We start from the raw sequence: 13,486 nt of genomic DNA, 5'->3' as shown, positions 1-13,486 counted from the left end.
TGTGTAGAATGCCTTGGGGTTTCTTTAACACGACTCACTAAAGCCTTCTCATGCCCCCTACTAGTTCTCCTAAGCCCCTTCTTAAGCTCCTTTCTGGCTCACTTATAACTCTTGTCTAATCCTTAAATACGCTTCCTTTTTCCTCTTGACTAGATATTCCACATTTCTTGTCAAGCATGGTGCTTTCACCCTACCATCCTTTCCCTGCCTCAATGGGACAAACTTATCCAGAACCACATGCAAGTGCCTCCACTTTGATAGAGAAACCAAAGGTAACCAGGCCCAGCATGATAGTGAGAAACTCCTGCAGAGATGTCCTGGGGCTGGTATGTGCGACCTCTTCAAACTACAACCATCTTCCTTTGTGCACGGAGTGACTCTCATGGTTTTCCCATTGGTTCCCAGCGACCAGTTTTGCCAGAGCTCTTATGGCTCCACCTTGCCACAACTGGTGCCACGGTCAGTGACCTTACCTCAGTTCTCTGGTCCATGTTTGGAGCCAGACTGTGGTGAACCCTGGAGCCCAGTGGTCCTGGTGAAGCTTACACGAGGAAATCTGCAGATGCTGGAAATTCAAACAACACACACAAAATGCTGGTGGAACGCAGCAGGCCAGGCAGCATCTATAAGAGGAAGCACTGTCGACGTTTTGGGCCGAGACCCTTTGTCAGGACTAACCGAAAGGAAAGATAGTAAGAGATTTGAAAGTTGTGGGGGAGGGAGAAATGCAAAATGATAGGAAAAGACCGGAGGGGGTGGGATGAAGCTAAGAGCTGGAAAGGTGATTGGCGAAAGTGATACAGAGCTGGAGAAGGGAAAGGATCATGGGACGGGAGGCCTCGGGAGAAAGAAAGGTGGGGTGGAGCACCAGAGGGAGAAGGAGAACAGACAAACAACTAAATATGTCAGGGATGGGGTAAGAAGGGGAGGAGGGGCATTAACGGAAGTTAGAGAAGTCAATGTTCATGCCATCAGGTTGGAGGCTACCCAGCCGGTATATAAGGTGTTGTTCCTCCAGCCTGAGTTTGGATTCATTTTGACAGTAGAGGAGGCCATGGATAGACATATCAGAATGGGAATGGGATGTGGAATTAAAATGTGTGGCCACTGGGAGCTCCTGCTTTCTCTGGCAGACCGAGTGTAGGTGTTCAGCAAAACGGTCTCCCAGTCTGCGTCGGGTCTCACCAATATATAAAAGGCCACACCAGGAGCACCAAACGCAGTATACCACACCAGCCGACTCACAGGTGAAGTGTCGCCTCACCTGGAAGGACTATCTGGGGCCCTGAATGGTGGTGAGCGAGGAAGTGTAAGGGCAGGTGTAGCACTTGTTCTGCTTACAAGGATAAGTGCCAGGAGGGAGATCGGTGGGAAGGGATGGGGGGGACGAGTGGACAAGGGAGTAGTGTAGGGAGCAATCCCTGCGGAAAGCAGAAAGGGGGGGGAGGGAAAGATGTTCTTGGTGGTGGGATCCCGTTGGTGGTGGCGGAAGTTACGGAGAATTATACGTTGGATCTGGAGGCTGGTGGGGTGGTAAGTGAGGACAAGGGGAACCCTATCCCGAGTAGGGTGGCAGGTGGATGGGGTGAGGGCAGATGATCTCCCTCCTGGCACTTATCCTTGTAAGCGGAACAAGTGTTACATAACCCTCCATTCTTTTCCAGTCCATATACCAATCCAATTTTTTTTTAAATGACAATACCGAACCTGCCTCTATCACTTATGCTGGAAGCTCGTTCCACATAGCTACCACTCTTCACACAAGTAAAGAAGATCCCCCTCATGTTACCCCTAAACTTTTGCCCCTTAACTCTCAACTCAACGATCTTTAAACACTTTCTTGGTAAAAAGTGAAGCGGCAGACTTTAGTCATCAGAAATCCACGATATGTTTTGTTATGTCTCCCCTCTCGCCATGAAAGGGGGCACCTCTCTGCCCTTTATTAGGCACGTCAAATTGTCGGGTGAATGATTAGTTTTTGTTTTACTGCAGATCATGGTCTTTCTTGGGGGGGGGCTTTGCTTGGTGGATGGAGGGTGAAGCAAGTGGGGATGGGGGAGAGTTGTTGCTTTGCTGCTGTTTGTGCATGTGTGGGGGAGTGGGGGGAGCTTTGGCATCCTGATGTGCCACACATTCTTTGGGGCACTCTTCTGTTTTCATGTGAAGAACAAGAATTTCAGGACGTATATTGTACACATTTCTTTGATATTAAGTGGAACCATTGAACCATTGTTATTCATCTTTGCACTGTTTATTTTGTAATTTATAGTTTGTTTGTGTTTGCATTCTACTGCTGCAATTACACAACAAATTTTCCACGACATATAAGGCAGTGATAATAATCTGATTTGATATGTTACCTCTGAGAATGGAGAGCAAAACTGAAGGGTCATATTGTTTCCACCTTCCCTTTCTCCTTCCTCTTCCTCTTTTGTCTTGGTTCTGCTATCCTGACTGGCCCAACTCCTTATCCATGTAGGGCTTCTTGTCTCACTCTCTGAAAGCAGCTGTTCCTCAAACACACGCTGACTGAGTCATCGAGAAACGCAGACTAATCTTAGTGTGCTCCATGTCCAGTGTGAGTCGGGGCAAATCAGGAACTCACAGTTAGTTTCAAATCATCTTGTACTTCATTATTGACCAAGAGTTTCCCCACTCTGTCTGATGATCTAATGCTTGCCCAGGCAACAGTTCTGGTGTTGATGAAACATCCTGGCAACTCATCGCTGGGCCCTGACTGAGTTTACCTCCTTTCAGTCCCCTGAATTTAAATGTACCCCTTGTTTCAGTGCAACATGCGAATGTGGCTGTTCGTGTTATGCTTGAGGGTGCCAGTGATCTGGGTTCATTACCTGCTGCTTTCTGTAGGGAGCTTCAGGCTACATCCGCACTGAACCGGTGAATTTTGAAAGCACCGGTTCGCAAAATAACAATAGGCGTCCACACCAGGCATTTCTGAAAATACCTCTGTCCACATTAAAAAGGGTATTTGGGCGAATCTCCTCCTAGCGTGCAGGACACAGCTATGGAAAACAAGCGAAGGAGAAACGGTATACTATTTCCGTTTCCTCCTCTTAGTTCAAGCAAACAATGAAATGCCGTGCTGCCGCCATCATCTGTTCCAGCATGTTATGACAGTGTTTTTAAAAAGCTCCGGTTACCCCGTACACACTACACTGTCCAGCCGGCGTTTTCAGATTTACACACTCTGGAGAGCGTTTTAGAAAAGCTCCATTTTCGGGGGAGGAAAACACCGTTTCAGTGTGGACGGAGGGCCAAAACGAAGAGAAAAAGCTTCGGTTACGGATTTATCCGGTCTAGTGTGGTCGAGCCTTGTACGTTCTCCCTGTGACCGTGTAGGTGCCTCACTGTGAAAGAAAATATGAGATATTTCTTATTGTCCTGGGCTTATTCTCTTCACACCTCTAGAGTAACTTTAACTGTCAGCTTTTTATTCCACACTCACATCTGATTTTCACTCTCTTAAGTAATTCTTTTAGTTGGCCGGTGGAGTCGTGGCACCCACACTAGACTTCGAGGTGAGTGGTCCTGGGTTCGAATCTGGCTGGCAGACCTTCCATCCGTCCTGGGTTAAGCGTTGAACTAGCAACTTCATCTTGTAAAAACAGACAGATGCTAAAGAAATCTGTAATGCACTGCCCAATGCACCACGAGGTGTGGAGAGGAACAACACAATTAATTCCTTTGACCTTCTTTGTTGAGTTCTAAACTCTGCATTTTCTGTTGTTTTCTTGGGCGATTTATATCTCTTGACCTTAAATCTAACCCTGTCCCTAAATTTCATGTTATCATAAGACCATAACATATAGCAGCATAATTAGGCCATTCAGCCCATCGAGTCTGCTCTGCCATTCCATCATGGCTGATTTAATTTCCCTCTCAAACCCATTGTCCTGCCTTCTCACCATAACCTTTAACACCCTGGCTAATCAAGAACCTACCAAACTCTGCTTTTTTGCAAGGGAGACTTGTGGGAGTGGGTGGGTGGGGGGGGGGGTTGTTGGGGTTTGCGAGTTTTGTTTATTTTTTTATGTGGGGGGATGGTTGATGTCTTTTCTTTCAACAACCCCCTTGGTTTTCTGAATTTCATGGCTATCTGGAAAAGACGAATATCAGTGTTGTATTGTACATGCATACAATAAAAGGAACCTTTGAACCTTTTTTAAAAAATATGCCCTATGATTTGGCCTCCACAGCCATCTGTGGCAATGAATTCCACAGAGTCACCACCTTGCGGCTAAAGAAATGCAGTATCCACTGTTAATCCACCCTTTTATGGACAGGAAGAGAGAATTGATGCTGTTCACTCACAGCTGATGTACCTGTTAGGCCCACAGATGCCACATCCGCCAAGCTGTGCCTCATACCACTTGATTTATTAATGCTCAAGATTCTAGACTTAGAACCCACCTGGTCTCTCTCCATCTGGTGACACCCATATCCTGTAAATGAATTTAAAAGAATCACTGATTGTTCTAGTAACTGCCATGTTGTCTGCAGTCACTCTGAAAATGACCTTTGGCCTGATTTGTCAGCCAATCCCCTGCCAGCACATGACCCATAGGCTGACGTGACCTCATCATGCGCAGTCACCATTTATCCGGCAACTTCATAACTGATGGCTAGAAGTTCAGAAGCACTTTTACAGATTCTCTAGAATCCACCCTGTTAAATCCCCAAAGAACAATAACACATTGGTTCAGCAAAGTTTACCTTTCCCAAAGCCATGTTGACTCTCCATGGTGCTGTGATTATCTAAACATCCTGGTATTGCTTCCTGATTTCAACATTTCCCAGTGAAAGCTCCACCCACCCCCATCCAAAGTTTCCTGCTCTGCATCTCTCTCCATCCTTTTTACATCTGTGGTTTTCCAAACTTCTGGTCCCTTTCCAGAATCTAAGGAATGTTAGCAGCTCACTACCACTGTGTCCAGTTTCTGCAACTAATCAGGCACTTTAACCTTTGGCTCTGTTACTTTTTCCATCTCCTTTCTCCAGAGTTGTGATCATTTCACGCTCCTCCATCCCTCTTTCCCTGGATTCCACATTATTATCTCACCGACAAACTGACCGCTCAGTCTAAATACACCACTGAGCAACTGGGTGTTGGACTTCCTAACGGACAGACCTCAGACAGTCAGGATGCACAACCGCTCCTCCCTCCCCATCATCCTCAACACAGGTGCTCCCCCCCCCCCCAGGGCGGTGTGCCGAGACCATCGCTGTACACCCTGTTCACGTGACTGCGCGGCCAGACACACGAGCGATCACATTGTCAAGTTAGCCGATGACACGACCGTGTTGGGGCTCCTCACCAACAATGAGGCGGCCTGCAGGGAGGAGCTGGAGGAACTCGGGGCCTGATGCCAGGCAAATAACTTCTTAATGTCAACAAGACAAAGGAGATGGTTATCGACTTCAGGAAAACTCGTGCAGCTCACACCCTGTTCTACATTGGCGGCACGGTGGTGCAAACTGGAGCAGTTTCAAACTCCTGGGAGTGCACGTCACACAAACCCTCTCATGGTCCCAGAACACATCCCTACACAGTCAGGAAAGCTCACCAACGCCTCTGCTTTCTGAGGAGGCTGACAAAAGCTGGACTTCACACAGGCACTCAGTGGAGAACATCCCGACAAGCATCATCACTGCTTGGTACAGAAATTGCACTGCAGCGGACTGGAGGGCGCTACAACGAGTAGTAGAGGTACGGTAACGTAGTGGTTAGCGTAACGATTTACAGTGCGGGCGACCTGGGCTCAATTCCTGCCACTGCCTGTAAGGAGTTTTTACTTTCTCCCCGTGACCGCGTGGGTTTCCTCCCACTGTCCAAAGACGTACTGGTTGGTAGGTTAATTGGTCATTGTAAATTGTCCCGTGATTAGGCTAGGGTTAAATTGAGGGATTGCTGGGCATTGGGCTCAAAGAGCCGGAAGGTCCTGTCCTGCGCTGAATCTCAAATAAAAGTATAGAAAGCTGCCCAGTGCATCACCAGTGCAAGCCTACCTGCCATCAAGGACATACTAGATAAACAGAAAGGTGACAGGAAAGGGCAAGTCACACCATAAAGGATCTCACACACCCTGCTCGTGGATTGTTTCTCGCACTCTCATCGGGGAGGAAGCTACGTAGCGTCCACGCCAGGACCAGCAGACTCAGCAAGTTACTTTCCCAAGCAGAAAGGCAGATCAACACCTCCATCCAAGAACTCCACCACTACTTCATTTCCCGTCAGTCACCTTACGTACAGCCTAATGTCACTTTGTGGACATACCATCACTCGATGTGTATGAGCTATCTTATGTATTTATATTTATTGTGTTTAAAAAAAATTTATTATTGTGTTCTTTATCTTTTGTGCTTTTATTTGTGCTGAATCAGATCTGGATTAACAATTATTTCATTCCCCGTACCCTGGTGTATAGGAAATTACATTAAGCAATCTTGAATCTTGAATCTTCTATCTTGTATTGTAGGGAGGATTTCCATTGTGTAAGAAGTCTCACCATTTTCTCATCTCCCGTCAATAATGTCTTCAAGGTTCCACATTTACTTCTGTGTCGAAGCAGTTCAAGGGCTTCTCCAATCTTTTCACATTCCAAAGGTGCACGGGTGAGGGTTAGGAAGTTGTAGGCATGCTATGTTGGGGTGACACGTGCTCACTTCGGCAGCACATATACTGAAATTACAAGTGTGGTGACACCTTGGGCTGCCCCTAGCACATTCTCATTGATTTGCTTTGACACAATTGATACATTTCGCTGTATGTTTCGATGTACATATGACAAATAAAGCTAATCTTTAACTTTATCTTTTTATTTATTTTTTATTTACTTATTTAGGTATACAGCACAAAATTCTCCCTTCCAACCCAATGAGCCACGTTGCCTACCAACCCACCTATTTAACCCTAGCTGAATCACAAGACCATTTACAATGACCGATTAACCTACTAACCGCTACGTCTTTGGACTGCGGGAGGAAACCAGAGCACCTGGTGGAAACCTGTGCGGTCACGGGAAGAACGTGCAAACTTTCTTCTTTTTATCCTAATGCTGTCAGTGACTCTGCTTCCCCCACTCTCTCCACCAGTGGGTTCCAGGCAGTCATCACTGCCTGGTTCAAAATCATTCAGATCCTCTCTAAACCTCCACTGATCCTGTTTACAGTTACCGTTCTATAGATTTGCAAAGTATGCCTGCAGGAAGAAGAATCTCAGCTTTGTATGTGGTGACGTGTATGTACTCTGATAATAAATTTTACTTTGAACTTTATATTTCTTACCCTAACACAATGTTCTCTAAGCTTATCTACCTTTGATATAGGGAAAGGTCTCCTGCAGTCTACCCCATCTCTTGCCACTCAATACTTTATGCACCTCAAACATGCCCCCCTCATAATGCCCTCTGCTCCAGTAAACAGAGCCAGCCTCTCCAGTCTTATTCGTTCCAGGCACCAGGCAATGTCCTGGTGAACCTCTCCTGCACCCTCCCCAAAGTTTACACATTCTTCCTGTAATGTAGTGACCAGAACACCAATGCCTTTGAGCGGAACATCTCATAAAAGGTTGTGGATTTGGCCCAGTGCATCACGAGTAACGCTCTCCCAACCATCGAGCATGTCTACATGAAACGTTGCCGTTGAAAACCAGCACCCATGCTCTTTTCTCACTGCTACCATCAGGTAGAAGGAACAGGGGCTTCCGGATCAGGTTCAAACACAGTTACTACCCCTCAGCCATCAAGATCTTGAACAAAAAATGGTAACTACACTCATTCCACTTCTGGTGCTCCCACAACCAATGGTCTCACATTCAGGACTTTTTATCTTGTTATTTGATACTCATTATTTATTGGTATTTATTTATATTTGCATCTGCACAGATTGTTGTTCATTGATCCTGTTTACAGTGACTGTTCTATAGATTTGTTAATTATGCCCAGAGGAATAAGAATCTCAGCTTTGTATGAGGTGACATGTATGTACTCTGATAATAAATTTTTACTTTGAACTTTAGAACAAATATAATATTCCAATGTTTTATAAAGATGCAATGTGACTTTCTGAATCTCAGCTACCTTTCAGCCATCAAGATTGCAGCTCACACATGGTTGGTTTTTAGGGCCATAGGGACAGAGTGGGGTGTTAGGGGTCAGGTTAGGCTTTAAGGACAGGGATGTGGGGTAATTAGAGGACAGGGCGGAGTCTAAGTCTAATTCTAAGCTTCCGCTCCACATCCAAACGCTTACCTGAGTTTGAGGCTTGGTTGTCAGGGTCCTGACATCAGTAAGTCCAGCATTTGAGGCCCGGGGTTTGGGCCTTCATCCAGGCTGCTAATTCGTCATCATCTCCGTGTCCTGGGTCAATACCAAAAATTAAAGTCCAGTCAGTGGGAGGTCTGGATCAAAGCCCAAAGATCGATTGGTGGGTCAGATCGAAGCCCAAAGGATGATCAGAGATCTGGATTGAGGCCCAAAGGTGGAATAGAAAAATAGATCGAGGCCTGAAGGTCTACTGGATATCCAGATCGAGGCCCGAAGGGCATTCCGTGATCTGAATCAAAGCCCAAAGGTCGATGGAAGATCGGGATAGCAGCCAGAAGGTTGATGGGAGATCCGGATCGAAGTCTGAATTCAATCAGATGTCCGGAACAAAGCCCCAAGTTCGATGGGAAGTCGATTTGAGGCTCAATGGTCAGAGTTGCGAGTGTGAATCTCTGCAAGTTTGCTGTAAAAGCTGGGGCCCAGTGTCTAGTGAAGGTGGCCTGTCCTGTGTATGTCAGTGGGAGGGAGGAACGGGGCTTGTTTCACTGTTGTTGTTTCGTTGCTTGCTACGTTGTGTTCTGTGTGGCTCCCCTGACCACAATAGACATGCCACGTTGGTGTGTGGTGACACTTGCAGGCTGCCCCCAGCACACCCTTGAGTGACTGGTTGTTAGTGAAATGATGCATTTCACTGTACGTTTCCATGTATGTGTGATAAATACATCCAATTCTGAATGTACCTGTCCACCCCCGGAAATTAATGGTCAGGGTGCATCAGGTTCCTGCGGACCACAATTACCAATACATTGAAATGGGACAGGCATGTCACACTCACCACTAGGAATGATTTTGAAAATTTACTTTTACTGCCGACTTCACCCACCCGAGCAGCCACCTATTGACCGAACTGCCAACAGGAAAACTCTACAAGTCCATCACCACCAAAGTGCCATGTCATCTCTGAAGCTTCACAACAAAACTCACTCAGGTGTAAGTACCCTGTCATTTCACGATATCCACTCAATGGTCTTTCCTGCTCTTCTTGTTCTGTTGATAATTATGGAGTTTGTTCATTTGTCCGTATTTATTTAAGTTTGCTTATTGACATTTGCACATGTGACCTTTCTGTTAATTATTGATTGCAAAGGCTGTTAGCACTATTGTCTTGCCAACTGTTGGTTGCTATTGTGTTGTCTGTTATGATGTTGTCCAGTGTTTTATACTTGGCACTGAACCACAATCAACTCTGGTATGTTTCATATACTGATAATAAAGTGATTCTGGTTCTGTTTCTGATCTGAATCTGAATGTGAATCCACTCGGGCACTGAGTACATTTTTTATTTATAGAAACTTGCAGTGGAATTTCACCTCCACCTTTCACTGAATTCTCCAGCTACAAAGTCCATTTCCTCGTGAATACCAACAAAAACTACTCATTTAGAACCCCTGCTCCACACACAGCTCCTAGACCGGGTCCACAACAGATCCCACTCTTTCACCAGTTATTCTCTTGTCCCTAAGATTTGCCTTGATCCTATCTGTCAATGAGATTTCAAAAACCTCACCCCCCTTGCCTTCTTGATTTCCTTTCTATGTGACTTCCAATAGCTTGTATATTCTTGACAGAGCTCCCCAGTCTTTAGTTCAATTAATCCCTGTGTAAATGTAACCCTCTCACTGTAGGTTTGTAATGACCAACGCATACAACAAGCTGGAGGAACTCAGCAGGTCGGGCAGGTCGGGACTGATGAAGGGTCTCGGCCCGAAACGTTGACTGATCGTTTCCACGGATGCTGCCCGACCTGCTGAGTTCCTCCAGCGTGTTGTACGTGTTGATTTGACCGCAGCATCTGCAGTGCATTTTGTGTTAGGCTTGTAACGAGTTAGCTACTACTCTGAATGCAAACGAACAGCAACATAACTCTACAGTGCATGGGGAATAACAATGAAAAGGCCATTTCCAATAAATAAACATGTTTAGAATGGATATGTCTAGGGTAAACACAAAACAAACGTTTGAATATTTCTTCTAAGGGTCAATAGACAATATGAATACTGACACACCAATGCAAATTTACTGTTCACCTCATTATGAACTTAGATTAACATTGCATTGACAAATACTTTAAACTATAACAAACACAATAAAGGCCTCTCTCTATTTCTATAATCAGTCTATAGTGTGCATGTAATTGTTGGAGCTCATTCTCCTGTATTCAATCCAGCTTCCTTCACTTTATTTACTCATGTTACCAAAATGGTCGGTGCTGAACAACCAGTCTAAGTCAAAAAAATACCCACGCAACCAAGGAAAAAGGCATCAAACTTTCTCCAAAGTCGTGTGCTAGCGGCTAACTGAAAGATATCTGACATTCTCTGTGAGACTGTAGTCCGCATGATGATTTTCTGACATCTGTCCTTCCCTGTGAGCACTTCACCATGTTCTTCCACTATGTTCATTGTCCATTTCTTTTCCTTCTTCTTCCCAAAACTCCTTCGATTCCACACCCTCTGTAAAAAAAAAATGGCTATCTGTTCTTTTCTTGGGCACCTTGTCAGCCAAAGTTTTAACAAGACAATTCCTATTGGCTAATACAACAAGCTTAACTTAATCAACTGAATATTTTATTTTAAACAGCAAAATGAAATATCCAATTATATAATGTAACTAAAGGAACACTTTTTTAAAATAAAGTTTTGCATTTTAGAAAATCTGCAGAAAGTAAAATGTCCAACAGCATAACTGTATTAATAAAATAATGCATGGTCTTAAAGAAGGATGTTACATGAAGAACATTCCTTTCAAATCATTTTTAAAACTCCTTAAACCTGTGGTTTAAACCCATACTCAATTATTTTTCACACCCCTTTTGTGGGAAAAAGATTCTATCCAGTTACCCTATCTATGCCTCTCATAATCTGATCTAACTCCATCAGATCACCCCATTGCCACCGCCACGCCAGAGAAAACAACCTGAGCTTGTCCAATCTCCCCCCATATCTAAAGTTTTCCAGTCCCAGCCCATCCTGGTGAATCTCCAGTGTAAGCACATCTTTCCTATGGCGGGATGACACGGACAGTATTCCACAGACAGACAGACAGACAGACAGACATACTTTATTGACCCAGAGGGAAATTGGGTTTTGTTACAGCCGCACCAACCAAGAATGGTGTAGAAATATAGCAACATAAAACCATAAATAATTAAATAATAATAAGTTAATCATGCCAAATGGAAATTAGTCCAGGACCAGCCTATTGGCTCAGAGTGTCTGACACTCCGAGGGATGAGTCGTAAAGTGTGATGGCCACAGGTAGGAATGACTTCCTATGACGCTCAGTGTTGCATCTCGGTGGAATGAGTCTCTGGCTGAATGCACTCCTGTGCCTAACCAGTACATTATGGAGTGGATGGGAGTCATTGTCCAAGATGGCATGCAACTTGGACAGCATCCTCTTTTCAGACACCACCATCAGAGAGTCCAGTTCCACCCCCACAACATCACTGGCCTTACGAATAAGTTTGTTGATTCTGTTGGTGTCTGCTACCCTCAGCCTGCTGCCCCAGCACACAACAGCAAACATGATAGCACTGGCCATCACAACCTCATAGAACATCCTCAGCATCATCCGGCAAAGGTTAAAGGACTTCAGTCTCCTCAGGAGATATAGAAGGCTCTGACCCTTCTTATAGACAGCCTCACTGCTCTTCGACCAGTCCAGTTCATGGTCCATTCGTATCCCCAGGTACTTGTAATCCTCCACTATGTCCACACTGACCTGCACTGAAGGATAATGTCCCTACTGTTATATTCTGTGCCCTAACCTGTGAAGTAAATACCAGAAGGTATAGAAATCAATGTTCATGCCATCAGTTTGGAGGCTACCGAGGTGATACTATCAGGTTCAAGGCTAATTTCTTCCTGTCCCCACTTCTCTCTTTTACCATTCCCCATTCTGGTTACCCTCTCACCCTTCCTCTTCACCCTATCTGCCCATCAGCTCCCCCGGTTCTTCCATGTCCACTGTCCTCTCCTATCAGATTCCTTCTTCTTCAGCCCTTTTACCTCTTCTACCAATCACCTCCCTACTGCTTACTTCATTCCCCCCCCCACCCAGCCCATCCATCTCAGTTCAGTTCAGTTCAGTTTCAGTTTATTGTCATTTAGAAACCACAAATGCAATGCTGTTAAAAAATGAGACAATGTTCTCCAGAATGATATCACAAAAGCACACGACAAAACAGACTACACCAGAAAATCCACATAATGTTTGGCAATCCCCAAATCCAGAGTCCGGAGAGGCTGCTGCGTATTAATATCGCGCTACCATCTTAGCGCGTTCCCCGGAAAGGAGCTCCAAATCCACCAGACAAAACAATACTACTCTGACACACCAAGTCAGGAGACCAACTCTACCACCCAACAAACCAAAAACTAAAGCTACAAGACCTACACAAAACCACATAGTAACATATAGTTATAGTTAACATATAGTTACAACAGTGCAGACAATACCATAATTGATAAAAAAAAAACATACCATGGGCACAGTAAAAATAGTCCAAAGATGTTAAAAGTCTATAAGTTCGAAAGAAACCACCACACAGTTTCCACAAGTCCTCAGGGTCCCGACAGACTCGTCATCCCACGCAGGCGGTAGAAGGGAATACCCCGCTATGGACTTTCACAGCACTGCCGGACTCAGCCTCACAGACGTAGCACACAATGAAAGCACCCCAACCGCAGCGGACTCCGAGTCTGTCGTAGCTCTGACCATCCCCTCCGGCACAGCCTCTCTGAGCACCATCCTCTGCCGAGCGCACTACAACGCCCCCGCCAACGGCCACTGGCAATGCGACCCTGAGGACTGGGTCCTGTTCTTCTCAGCAGAGACCTGGACCTCACAACAGTAGCAGCAACGAAGAAGGCCTTCCTGGAGATTTCCAGATGTTCCTCCGTGCTCCCACATCTGTTTTTCATCAGATTAGGATTGTGCACGGCCCCCCCCCCCCGCTTAACAAATAACAGATATCAACTCCGGAGTGGCCACTGCAAACTGCGTCCACCGCCATCTTCCCCCTCACCTGGTCTCACCTATCACCTGCCATCTTGTACTCCTCCCCATCCCTTAACTTCTTATTCTGGATTTTCCCCCTTCCTTTCCAGTCCTGATGAAGCGCCTCTGCATGAAACGTC

General features: G+C 45.5%; 1 long non-coding RNA gene across 1 annotated transcript in view; it reads right to left on the bottom strand.

The window, feature by feature from the left end:
* LOC140715067 (uncharacterized) overlaps positions 1-9,313 on the bottom strand; it is a 42,606-nt gene extending 33,293 nt beyond the window's left edge. The window contains exons 1-2 of the long non-coding RNA XR_012096052.1: positions 9,121-9,313; positions 8,271-8,378 (exon numbers count right to left, since the gene is read on the bottom strand). This is a non-coding gene — a long non-coding RNA (uncharacterized lncRNA). The remainder of the gene's footprint in view (positions 1-8,270; positions 8,379-9,120) is intronic.
* Between the last annotated feature and the right edge of the window lie 4,173 nt (positions 9,314-13,486).

Source organism: Hemitrygon akajei, chromosome 23 (assembly GCF_048418815.1).
Source record: "Hemitrygon akajei chromosome 23, sHemAka1.3, whole genome shotgun sequence".
Lineage (NCBI taxonomy): Eukaryota > Metazoa > Chordata > Chondrichthyes > Myliobatiformes > Dasyatidae > Hemitrygon > Hemitrygon akajei.
This window is presented reverse-complemented; position numbering and strand designations above follow the sequence as displayed.